The sequence below is a fragment of the Oryctolagus cuniculus genome, chromosome 2 (genome assembly GCF_051225735.1).
Source record: "Oryctolagus cuniculus isolate XC-2025 breed Fujian yellow rabbit chromosome 2, ASM5122573v1, whole genome shotgun sequence".
NCBI classification, from domain to species: domain Eukaryota; kingdom Metazoa; phylum Chordata; class Mammalia; order Lagomorpha; family Leporidae; genus Oryctolagus; species Oryctolagus cuniculus.
Genome location: NC_142868.1, coordinates 13,878,962 through 13,892,241, shown reverse-complemented (window position 1 = coordinate 13,892,241; position 13,280 = coordinate 13,878,962). Strand labels below are relative to the sequence as shown.

The 13,280-nt window shown below is 38.4% G+C and overlaps 1 long non-coding RNA gene and 1 pseudogene across 3 annotated transcripts in view; both read right to left on the bottom strand.

Annotated features, from left to right (window-relative positions):
- Nucleotides 1–13,280, bottom strand: part of LOC149127691 (uncharacterized) — a 405,872-nt gene that overhangs the window by 172,134 nt on the left and 220,458 nt on the right. The window lies entirely within an intron of this gene.
- LOC149127693 (GTPase NRas pseudogene) overlaps nt 1–13,280 on the bottom strand; it is a 51,050-nt pseudogene that overhangs the window by 799 nt on the left and 36,971 nt on the right.

The following is a 13,280-nucleotide window of genomic DNA, read 5'->3' as shown; positions in this document are numbered from 1 at the left end:
AGCCCTGATCCTTCACCCTGCAAAGAGCTCTATGTGTGATGTGTAGATGTGAGTTGGTTGTTCATTATATTAGACTTAAGGAGGTTCTATTCAGTGTAATGTGATCTCTATAAATGCCAATCCGAGAAGAACTGTACAGAATTTTTGTGTGAAACATTCTTTTAATGGAGGAACAAGCTACAGAAAAAACATGGACATGCTCTCACTTGAGATGCTGAGGGGAGGGAGGGATGGTGAGTTTTCCTTGTAAATTATTCACTATCTCAAACTAAGTTATTCAGAAAATTCATTTTTATAGGTTACAGTAAAGCCAACAGGATCAGCAGGTGGAGCACCTAATCAAATTGCCACCTGCCACAAAGAAGCTAATACTGTATTTTCCAGCTAAAGATATTCAACTTTGTATTTCTCAGGGCTAAGGGTAGTTCTGGCTCCTGGCTTCATTATAATTCATTGCAAATGATGCATGGATTTGTAGTCATTATTTATTTACTTTGAAGTGAATCTGTGATCTGTGAACAACCCTGATACTAGTTAATAGTAGGAGAGGGTTGCTTGTTTCTGGAATGAAAGAAGGATAAGATCTAAGGATATAATATGCTTGACAGTCATAGTCTTCAAAATCTCTCCCCAAAAAGTGCATGTCAATAACATTCCCAATGAGATAAGGAAAGTAAGATTATTATCAATATATGAGAGATGAAGCAATAGGAGCCTTCAGATAGAACTAGTCTAATTTTACATATGAAGTTATTGAAAAAGTTGAAGCCAGGACACAGGAATTCTAACTCTTAGCCAAACATAATTTCTGCTGTAGGGAGTCTTTGAGTAGATATTCAAACATTTAGTAATTATGCAAACAAAGACAAGTATGGCATTTTAGACTTTAAGAAAGTAATTTTACAATTGTCTTAACCCAGTTAAAATGGGAATATTGTGTATTATTTACAGCACTTCTTCAGAACAAGAAACTATGTACCCAGGAAATTTTTAAGGATTTTCTTCAAGTCCTCTTTTCTCCCCTCCCTGGATGACAGGATTCAATTAACAATACTTTGGCTTGAAAAATCCCACTTTGGTCCCATCAACTTTATATCATCATTACATGTATAATTCAAAGGCATTTAAGGCATATATTACTGTATCTCCCTTACCTCATAAAATAGGGATTTTTCAATCTTTTTCCCCCAGAGAGGAGACCTCAAATTCTGAATTTTAAAACAATAGTCACGTTGCCCTACTGGGAGAAAGAGCTGTCAGCCTTTCACATCAGATGGACTTAGCCTCCTTATGCAAAAACTTAAGTATTCTATCAACGATCATGGTGGTTTTTCCTGTGAACCAAGAAGTTTGCTTTTGTTTTGTATAAAGGTTTGGGAGAGATTTTCTAAATTTAACCACATGGGGGCAGTATGACCATGCAGTAAAAGGCTCAACCCCAGTACTTTAGGACTAGTGCATCAACAATTAACTCAGGAAAACATCCTTTTGTGTTCTCTGACTTAGAGATAACTGAAAAACATAGCAAATTTTGTGGTCCCTGAATAGAGATCTTTGCTTCTTCCATCCAGTTAACTGGAGGGGAGTGGGTTCAGGGAGAGAGCAATTCTACATCCTAGTAAGTCAGATACATTGAGTGGCACAAATACTCCTACAGATATGGAAACAAAAGCTTCCATATGAGAAAGAAACCAATGCAGGACACATTTTTAGACACATCACAAGTTTAAAAGGTGCTCCTGCATTTAAAATTTCTTCTACTGTCTTCTTGTTTGACTTTCCAACAAGGAAGACAGAAATACTCGGATAAACACTTTCTATTCTTATGGGTGACTTCTAATTTATACATCTTCCATTTTCCTAACAGAAATTAGACAGTGCAGCCAGCTGCAAATTTATGCTTTCAAAATATGTCATCTTGCCTTGCTCACATACAACTTTATTTTGGAAGAAACTGGTTCTTTCTCATATACATATTCTTCATGCACTGAAAGAACCATCTCATTTAGTCCTTAAAGTAAGTGCTTTTGAATAGGTATCATTATTTTAACATACAGATAGGAAAACTAAAGTTAAAAAAAGACTAACTTAATTGACTCAAGTCCCCATGCAAAATAAATAAAAGCAGAAATTGATTTCTTTGATGCACAAACCAACAATTTTCCTTCTCAACACAATCATTTCATACTCAGGATCATTGCTTTCCATTTCAAAATTAGCCTTTGTTTTTTTCACTTGGTTATAATTCAAATGTATCTTGAAAATTTTACCTAGAGAAGTATCAAAACATAAGAGAAATAACTGACAAACTTACTGTCCAAATGAATCCTGATATCTTTGATGATCTTTCTATATTTGTGCAGGCAGGCTGACCTTTTATACATAAAGAATATTTCATAGGAAGGGTGCATCATAATTAATTTAACAGGCACCAGTGGTTTATTTCCTTCCCTATAATCCTAACTAAGAAGTATGCATTGGTTGTTTTTCTTTTATTTAAAAATCACATAGCAACAATAGAATGAATACAGTTAAAGAGTGATTGAATTACAAAGGAACTAGTAAAATGAGGAAAAACATTATTTTTATGGCTTCAAAAATGATCACATAACTGTGTTACTGATCACCTTGAGGCTGCAACAAGCAGCACTGGGGTGGCAAAGGACAGAGGCCAGGTGATATCACTGGCCAGGTCATCCTGCCCCTGGGACTAGAAAGCTCCTCCTGGCTGATGCTCTCCAGTGGGCACTTACATAAGAGAAAATGATCCGTTTGCTTCATACCTATGGCCATGGCTTTATTCCCTACCAGCTCTTGTAAGAATTTCCAATAATGTTTCTTTCATCCTACCAGCCAAATCATTTGCCATATGTGTCTATATCTCGGGTCATCAATTTCTGCCTCCACAGCCAGCTGGACCAGGTGTATGAAGCTCTACAGAGTCAAAAGATTTCCTTTCACCATTGCTCTTTAGTGCCACCCCTAAGCAGTGCTATAACTGAGCAGTAGTGCATTTTTAGCTAGCAACAACTTGTACCAATCCTTTGTGAACCAAGCCTGGATCCTGTCCCTAGATGTCACTAAGTCATGGATACCTCAGCAGGCCACAGGTAGATGCTGAGAGAGAGGTATCAGAACAATATGGGAATGGGTCTAGGCCACCTTTTCCTGTCTTTTCTGTATCTGCATGAGCCCAGTCCCTAATATGTAATTTCCAGTAACTGAGGGATTATTGCTTCACCCATCGAACTTTACATAGTTTGGTGTATTAGGTAATATTCAGTTTATGAAAGACAATTTGGGCCAGCGCCGCGGCTCAACAGGCTAATCCTCCACCTATGGAGCCGGCACGCCAGGTTCTAGTCCTGGTCGGGGCTCCAGATTCTGTCGGTTGCCCCTCTTCCAGGCCAGCTCTCTGCTGTGGCCCGGGAGTGCAGTGGAGGATGGCCCAAGTCCTTGGGCCCTGTACCTGCATGGATGACCAGGAGAAGCACCTGGCTCCTGGCTTCAGATCAGCACGGTGCAGCCATTGGAGAGTGAACCAGTGGCAAAAGGAAGACCTTTCTCTCTGTCTCTCTCTCTCTCTCACTGTCCACTCTGCCTGTCAAAAAATAAAAAAAGAAAGAAAGAAAGACAATTTGATTGTGAGATGTCATCAGTACAGTGGACCATATGAACATCTGGTAATACCAAGGTGACTGAGATTCCATAGGCAGTGTTATAACAGAGTGTAGGAAAGTTATTAACAAAGAACTAGGGAAAGAGAGTAAATGGTATTGCTATTCTGCCCCATGAAGGTGAACAATTTTGATTTTCTGATCACAGATGAGATAAAAGAGACCACATTTTCCAACTTCAAATATTCATTTCAAGTGCTAGAGACTCTTTTGATCAACTCTAGTAACATCCCACATCCATTCCAATGGCTATGTTTAGACTATAATTAACCATATGGTAACCCATTGTTACCTCCCATTGTATTTCCCAGGCATGTATTAGTAGAAGTGGCAATCATCAAGACAATCCCAGAATCTTTTATATGTCTGAGAGTGGCAATGTTGCTTTTGATTCACTATCTCAACAGGGTAGAGATCAGTTTCATGAGATTCTGCTCAGTCTTATCCACCATGATAGGCTTGACATCACAGTTCAGGGAACCAACATGAACATTCTAAATCCAGCAGCCAATCCTATCTATCCCGACTGGGTCCTGAATAATTCTCCTAACAATAAGAACAATTTAAGCCTGTCTGTTGACTCCAAGTCTACCTATTGACTCCAACTCCAGCTGGAAGGCTGCTAATCTCACAGCAACAACCTGAGTTTTCCCCTTTTTCCAATGCAATTACTCTCAAAATAACTCCAGGCCACTTTAGGGAAGGAACAGAAGGCTATTTACTATATAAACCACTTATGCAGAGGCTTTCCTCAAGGAAATCTGTCATTCTCTTCTCTCAGTAGGTTCTGAATCTTAGAACTGGTAATAGATCTGGAAAACAGGGTGAGAGACCATGATTTCTCATTATGATTGCTGACATCAGACAGCATCCCACCAGATCTCAACCTTCCTTAGTAATATGAGATGAGAAACACCTGATTGATTCTCTCAACTCCCTCTTCCAAGGAATGCCGAGATTTAATAGCTATCACCACCTATCTTTGTTCAACAAGATGCCCTGATTGCCATTTGGCCTTGATGCATATTATAATAATTATTTCCCTCCTGCAACTGACCTTTAGATGCTGCCATATGGCTTCTGCATTTCTCCAGATCCATCATGCACATGTAGGAGAGCTCAGTTTCATGCAGTTTCTCCCTCTTTCAAACCAGACCTATGTAAACAGACACGACTGACCTGTTAAAAAAGCCAGTACATCCCTAACCTGTGCACTATTTCCTTTGTAAAGGGGGGTGCTCCCTGGCCTCTCCTGGGAAACAGAGCCAGCTGATGCCCTCCTAAATCTTATATAGGAAAGTCATTCAAACATTTCTGCCTATTGAACTCTTCTGATCTGTTACTCAACACACTTTCAAGGAGATTTTAGCTTCTTTACCCCATTCCCTGTAGTCTATGTTCAAACTTTCAGATGCCAAGTTAGAAAACTCCAGGTATCTTTCCCAAACCATAAATGCAGAATCATAGTTAAGAGTCTCAACAACAACAGTCTTGCCACATCTAGATGTATAATCCATTCTGTCTGCTCCAAAACCCTCACATTTCATTCCCATAAATGTCCTCCCCAGTTCTTACCAGGGCACATTAGTCAAGTTCTGCAGTTCCTTGGAATATCTGCTATTTTTTTTACTGGACCAATACAATACTTCTCCACTCAGTAAGTGATAAGAATGTGACCATGGTTCTAGGTCTGGAGAAGCTGAGATGTGTAGAGGTAGACTCAGAGAACAGGATAGCACTGTGAGGACCTGTCTCTCAAGACAGATCCCCGCATGGTCTCCAAGCAAGGAGAGGCAACTTTCCTCCACAAGAGGGAGAGGTTTTCTTTTTGGTGCTGGAAATTCAAGGGAATTTACAGATTTCCAATCCTTAAATTTGTCTATTTAAATGTCCCCTATCCATTTCTCTGGTACCCATTCTTTTTACCAAGGTGCTAATAAAGGCAAGATGTGGTGGTCGTGCATTTAGTCTTCTCTTCGGAACTGCCACTCTGATTTTTCTATAATCTGCACCATAAATACAAAATATATCATTGCTTTTCCAAGCAGACACAAAGCACCTCTGACTGGCACAGCATGGTTTCTGTTGACAACACACTGCTCTAAATCTATTTTTTTTCTTTTATGAAGGATTGTAATTCAATTAATCCATTCCAATAACCTCACAATCATCACTTTCCCCATACTGTTTATTCAGCTCAGCCTCTAACAAAATAATGATTCCTCTACTCCTTGCCCTCAGACTATAAGCAATCCAGCCCCAAAACAGGTCCTTGGGATCTGCTTCCTAGAGACTTTCCTGGTCTCAACTTTCAGAATCTACAATTCCCAAGAAGCAGAATTTGATGCAGAAGGCTTCTGCTATTAATAACAGGATATAGTGACAGAGGTCACTACGTTATTAACGGGATATAGTGATAGAAAAAGAGATGGTTAAGCAGATAGATACAAGATAGTAGTATAAATTCTGTAACATATATTGGAACAAGATCTATTCTACAACCCTTCTAAGGAGGTGATTAATGGTACCTGAGGTATCTTGTGGAAAACTAATATTAACACACATTGCTACATAATGTAGCAATATTTATCCAGCACTCACTCTGCATCAGTATGTAAGCAAAGTCCTTTATGTTTAATGCTGTAAAATATCCCATGATGTAGGAAGATCTACAGACTTATTTTAGAGATGAGACTACTCATTCAAGCTTAGTGAATTCCCACAGGTGCTGATTGGTAGGTAGTGCCTGAGTTCATGTTTTCAAGCACTACGGTATACGGTATACTTTTACCTGCAAGACTTGGTAGTGGCTTGATTTTTAGGAAATAAGATGTTTTTATCTCAATCATAGAAGGAAAAAAATGTAACCAAGGTAAAACATTCAATAAATTTTAATGCAAAGAAATATAGGTAGAATAATAAGATATTTAAATATAGGATAATAAATTCAAATCTAGAGGATTACAAAAGAGAATAAAATGATGAAGAATCGATGAGAAAATATAGACTGTGAAACCAATTGTGGGTTTTTCAACAGTCCCAACAGAAGGTCATGAAACTCCAAAAATACATTATGAAACTGGATATGAATAAAGGGACTACAAAGCTTGTTCATCACTGCTTTCTTTACCTGTCTCCTCCCTGGATCTAAGCACAGATACCCCAATTATTGCTATATGGCTTTGGGAAAAATCTTTCAATCTAACTGCCCTCAATTTCTCTAGATATAAAAGAGAAATACAACATCTGCTACCTATATTGTAGGATTGTCATAAAGATTACATGAGTTAATGCAAGTATAGTACCCAACACGCACATGGAACTTATATGAATTCAACTGTAAGCTCTTGTCCAGAGACAGATAACAGAAAGCAAGAGAAAAATAACAGTTCAACAGTGTGTGAAATTCCACTTTCAATAATTGGTAGCTTGCCTTAGTGAGAAGGGAGGTGTGAATCTGCTGTTCCCATATTTAGTTCCAGTTTCTCCCAGCCTCTCAGAGTGAGCATCTCACAGAATAGATGTCATTTGTGCTTGAAGCCACAACTTAGTTCAATGAATGGCACACAATATGCATTCAATGAATATTCAACAAATGTTTGTTGATATCTTTGTTATTATTATTCTTCTCTACTATTTTTCATGCTATTTAATCAGCAGTACTTCAACTAAAATCATGATCTCATTCTCATCACTTTTCATGGCTCTCATTTTGTAATATGGCATTAAACCCCACTAGAATTTCACCCAGTTCCTGAAGGCAAAGGAAATACACCTGTGCCAGATTAGCCATTTGTAAAGACCATTCAACCATTGGTCCTACTAGAAAGAAGGTGTACTTACATAATATGTTACATAGATACAACTGTATTTCTTTCAAATATTTTTGCTTATTCTCATTTTAGAAGTGTGCAGTGGAGGGTTTGGGGAGATGAAGTGCCTCATGGCAGTCCCAGAGGAAGTGAGTAGAAGGAGGTTGTGGAACCTAGCCCCATGCTCCTTCGTCCTACTCTGCCTCCAGAGGCGGGTAACACAAAAACAAGAGCTGTTGGAGCTACCCACTGGAGTTGAAACCTCACCCCCACCAGCTGTGAAGCACCACCTCAGCATCTAGCACACAGTAAAAGCCAGTTAAATGGCAGTTTTTATTATTATCATTAATGCAAACTTTGATGATTTGTCATCACATTACAGATGTTGAATTTATGAAAATCATGGCAGACCATCCTCTGACTAGCTCCCAATGTTACCTGTAATTTTTCCATGTCTGAAGGGAGAAAAATTTCCTTATCAAATGCCTCAGTGGGAAAATTGAAAGCATGAGTTACTGGTGAATGTTCAATGATTAATTTTCCACACATTATTCATAAGATTTCTTCATTCATAGTAAAATGGAACTTTCCTGTGCTCATTGAGGGGATAATATTAGATTACTGTCATGGAATTGCTAAGTTTGATTAGTTTTAGAATCTAATTTAGGTTGAAATCCTTAAAAGTTACAGTAGAAACTTCCCAATAGGTTAAGGAGATATGATTACTGTGAATGAGTAAGAAAATGCACAAATTAATATAAAATTTCAAATCTCAAAGGGTTTGAAAAATCCTTGCCTTAAGTTGAAGGGTGAATGAAGGGACAATTCCCTCTGTTATGTGACTAGTTGTCTCATCATTGTCAAAAGGACATAAATGTCTCATAAATGTCTAATAAATGTCAAAGGACAGAACTGTACAGAAAATACCATCCAAATAGACATGGTTAAAATCAATGTTTTCAGACCCAGTTATAAGTTTGTTTGCGGTCACTGCAAAGTTTTATTATGAAAACTTAATTTCTTTTGGTTTAATCTAGTAAGACCAAATGAGGTTGCTTTTTAAATTAAAAAACACACACCTGATAATTTTTAAAATTCTTATAATGTGTTCTCAATTTTATGTGTGATACTGCAGTTGAAAGAACAATACAGGGAAAAAAAGTCATGCTTCTCTTCGGGAAGGAGCAATTATTTTATCAAGTTAATTGGTGATAATATTACTTCTGAGACAAAGGCTCTCCTCAAATTTTTCAAGAGAAAACTTCAGAAGAGAGAGATGTTACAGGAAAGGAAATAACATTTGGTGAATATCTACTTCATGCCAAGTACTATGCATGATGCTAAACATGTGTGAGCTTTGGTGACTCCTCACAAAACCCTTGGAACACATTTTCTTTCTCTACACAAAGGGCCCCTAGGTCTCAGAGAAACTGAGCAAAGTGTTTATTATTTCACGTATAAAATGTACTGCTGAGATTTATTTAGAAAATGGGTTGGGATTAAAATAAAAACCTTCAGAGCTCATGCCTAGAGCTATCATAATTCAATCATTCATACACAATTTTAATATTGGGCACAGAGTTTCTGTCAGAGATTATTTGGTTACATAGATAGAGCATCATTCCCAGACTGTCTTGAGGTTGTATGGCCACATTAATAAAATCTAGCCAAAGGAATGTAGTGGTTTGTAATGGCTACTACTCTCATAGTTGGCCCTTCAGAACTCCTTGAACAATTCTCCAGGCTCTCCTCTCATAGCATCCATTAGCATATTCAGATGATCTAATGGAGAACCAGGAGACCCAGTGGATTTTGGAGAAACAAATTGGAAAGAGCCAGGGTCCTCAGTAACTATACGGAGCAGAGCAATGATGCCAACTCACAATGGCTTGTGACATGCATTCAATTCCTTAGTAACTGAGTCTCAGAGGTTCAGAGGTTGTTCACTACTACAGTCGGTCTTGCCTGACAAATACAGCTTGAACCATTTATACTGGATAATTTATTTGAATGAACATTTTTCTCAAATTTATTTATAATGGCATTGATTGTTTAATAGATTTCATGTGTTGGCTGATATTTTTCTATTACATGAAATAAAGTCAAAATTATTTTTAAAAGTTTATTGCAGAATAATCTTGTGTGCCTTATTTTGAGATAATGTGCTACTCTAATACCTTTCCTTTTCTTGACCAGATATGTGGCCCCCTTACTCAGCCTGAACATCTCAAGTCAATGTCTGTTAAGGATACGCCTTCAGAGGAGTGGCATCATGGCATGCCAACAATTCTTCAAGTGCAGAGGACCTCTTCAAAAGGATAGAATTGCACAGAAACTCCAGAGCTGTTCTGGCTTAAGAGGCAGCAGAAACCTCATGGCGAGAGAAAGAATAACTGTGGCCATAGACTGCTTACTGCTAATTGCTCTGACCTCAGACAGTGCTTGCTGTGGGCCTCTGGGAACCACTGAGGACTGATTAAGCCATGCTCTTCCTACATCACTTCTGCTTTTGGAAAACTGAGTTTTGTTCTCTCTCCTCTGAGTTTCTCAGCCCCTGGACGTGGCCTACAAAGCATGCAGCCAGAACACATAAGCGTCTTCTGCAGAACACCTTTTGTCTGTCCTCAAAACTCAAGACTCAATTTTAAAAAGAAGCCACAAAACTAGGAGCTCCTGAAGAACAACAGCCATAGCCTAGTCATCGCTGAGTCTCTGGAAACTTCAAGGACACAGAACAGTCACTAAATGAGCACTTGTAAGTGAAGTAAAACTTTGCAATGTTCAGATGGGGGAAATTTTTTTTTCATGTCACTTTAAAGTGATTCATGTCATAAAAGAGAATTGCTTAAGAATTCCATGAAAACATACAAGACAATCTCAGTAAGCATGAAAATAATGACCACGTTTTCCTTCCTAGAAAAAAACATAAAGCTGTTTTTGAAACCTTGCTGATGATTGCTAAGTCTGACATAATTAAGGCAGAGTCGACATTTACAAGAGTGAGCTGCTACTGAAATTCAACTGCAATTCAATGCACACACATGCACACACTCCACACTGCCGCTTCATTAAATCAGTTAAATCTGCCAGTGTTTGGTGATGATGTTTGGAACTGGAAAATGTGGAAAATCAGGCCACTTCCCCAAAACACAGAGAGGGAGCATGCACACTTTTAATACCACATGTAATTAACATAAAACCTGGTAACTCTTCTGACTGGTGAAACATTAAGTAATTATTTTGGCCCAGACATCCTTTCAATAGTTTTATGCACTCTTTCACTCTGTTATTTATGAAAAGCTGGGAGATGGGGAGGGGGTGAACTCTTACCATGGCAACCCTTGTGGAACATGTTAACACATAATGCTGTCTGTCACTGCTTGGATAGGGAGCAGTGACACAGTAAGGAAGGAAGATGCATTTGGTTTGAATTTACGAGTATAAAAAAGCACTCACTTTTATCCCTCAAGGTTTGAAACAAAGCTCTAAGGCTTACCTTCTCTTTAACAAAATCCCCATCTCCATTGTGGGTATATTTGTATAAATGCTTTTTAGTGTCTTCATGTGATGACCAAATTATACCATTGTACTGCAGTGGAAGAAGCTGAGTTTCTATGTTACTATTTATTTCAAGTGTTTTCCATTCAAAATGAGAAGTTTCCTTCCCCAGAAGTAGTTTCCTCCTAGGCGTCTGCTCCCATGAGTAAATGAAGACTATGCACTGTACTTGGAATCATATAGTCATTGCTGTCACTGGACCAATTTCCCTTCAGCCTCACTCACCTTGCTCAACCTTATGTCCTGTCTGTGGCCTTGGAGCCTTCCAGAGTCAATCAAACATCTTTAAACTTTCTGCTAGTTTTGCTTTTAGTTTCTTCCCCTTGCTTCTCTGTTCCTCCATTTTTGAGAAGCCTCCTCTAAATTGTCTATGAATTATTAACACTGTCATGGTACAGGAACTTTAAAATGAAATTAAGGTCAATGGGGTGGCATTACTTTTAAGCTATGATGTAAGGTAGGCAAAAAATAAGTTTTGATTTCTGGCCATCGTTATATATTGGAATACGCAAATTGTTCTTGCCTCCAAGATAAAAAAGAGTGCTGTGGTTTCAAGCACCAGTGTATTCAGACAGAAAGCCTTTGCAAGGTGCTCTATAAGGTATCTGTAGTCTGATAGTTGATAGTTTTATAGATCCAATCAGAAAGCATTCTTGTGACCATGTACTTGGTGGCTGTGCTGGGACATAATAATGTGAATTAATTTTTGTAATCCCAGTGCAGACTTTGATTCTTAAAGGAAACATTGTCTAACATTCAAGATGGGACCATATATCCTCCTCTGTGTTTCCCTGTCACCCCAAGTTTAATCATAAGACAATATTAATTGTTTTGTAATTCTTCTTATGCTTTTTAGTAGCCACAATAGGCTAAGATAAGCTTCAAGAGCAAAGAAACCCCCAAATTTCAGTACCTTAACAGAGCCGTATGAGAATTTCTCACATACATTGGCAATCATTGTGGATTGGGTGGCGGCCCTATAGTGATGCTTCTAGGAACTGATTAAGGAATGTGGGGATGGGTGTCCTAGTTCAGCAGGTTAAGCTGCTGCTTGGGATGCCCACATTCCATATCAGAGTGCTTGAGATTGAGTTCTGCCTCCACTTTTGATCTAGCCTCATGCTAGTATGATCCTAGGGAGCAGCAGATGAGGGCTCAAAGTGGTTGAGTTCCTGCCACCCCTGTGGAGGCTGGGATAGATTCTGGGCTCCTGGGTTAGGCTTGCCCAGGCCCCTGCTGGTGTGGATTATTGGAGAGTAAACCAGCAGAAGGAAGATATGTGTCTCTTCTCTCTGTCACTGTCTTTCAAATAGGTAAGTATTTTTTTTAAAAGGAGTGAATCCAGACTGCTTCTATCTTCAATTCTTCTATTCAGAATATTTTGTTTCCATCTAAATGTAGAGAGGAGAGGGAAGTGAGGCAGAAGTGAGAAGGGATGGGGGGAGAGAGCATACAAATGCCACACTAGAAGAGCTGTAAACTATTGATATTGATCCCACTCAGATTAAGAATGGGAAATGTGGAGGAACTTAGAGATATTCACTGAAATGTCTCACTCTGCCATTGTTCCTGTAAACTCTAAACTCTTTGTAAACAGGAACTAGTCATATGAGGGTATATGATAGCATTGTAGCATTTTTGTACCTAAGAGGAACTGACCATTAGATAGAGAGAATGAATGAGGAATATCTTTGAATAGGCAGGATGAAAGAAGATCAGGGAAACACATGAAAAGTTTGGTCCCTGACAGACTCAAATAATTCATTCATTGAACAGGAGACTAGACTGTTTACACAGGTACAGGTAAAATGGTGAAAGGAAGTTTGATAATGGAAGTATGAGAAAATGATCCTCCCATTTTTTTCCATTTTCTCAGTAAAAGAATGGCAACTTGTTAAGGTGGAAGGGAAGAGTAGTTTTAAAGTTACACATCTACCTTATGGCTTAGCAATGCCACACTAGGAATTTGTCTCAAAGAAAGACAAACATATACCAACAATGAGAATTGCATGATTCTCTTAGGAGATTTGCTCACAATAGGTGAAAATTGGAAATAATCCAAATGTCTATCAATAGGGAAACACATAAATGTGTTGTTTTATAGTCATATAATAGAGTATTACACAACAATAGAGTCAAATGAAATGCTGCTTTTGTAACAACATGAAAGAGACTCCCAATCATGTTAACTGAAAGAGGCCTATCATTCAAGTTATATGAAGTACAAGAATAG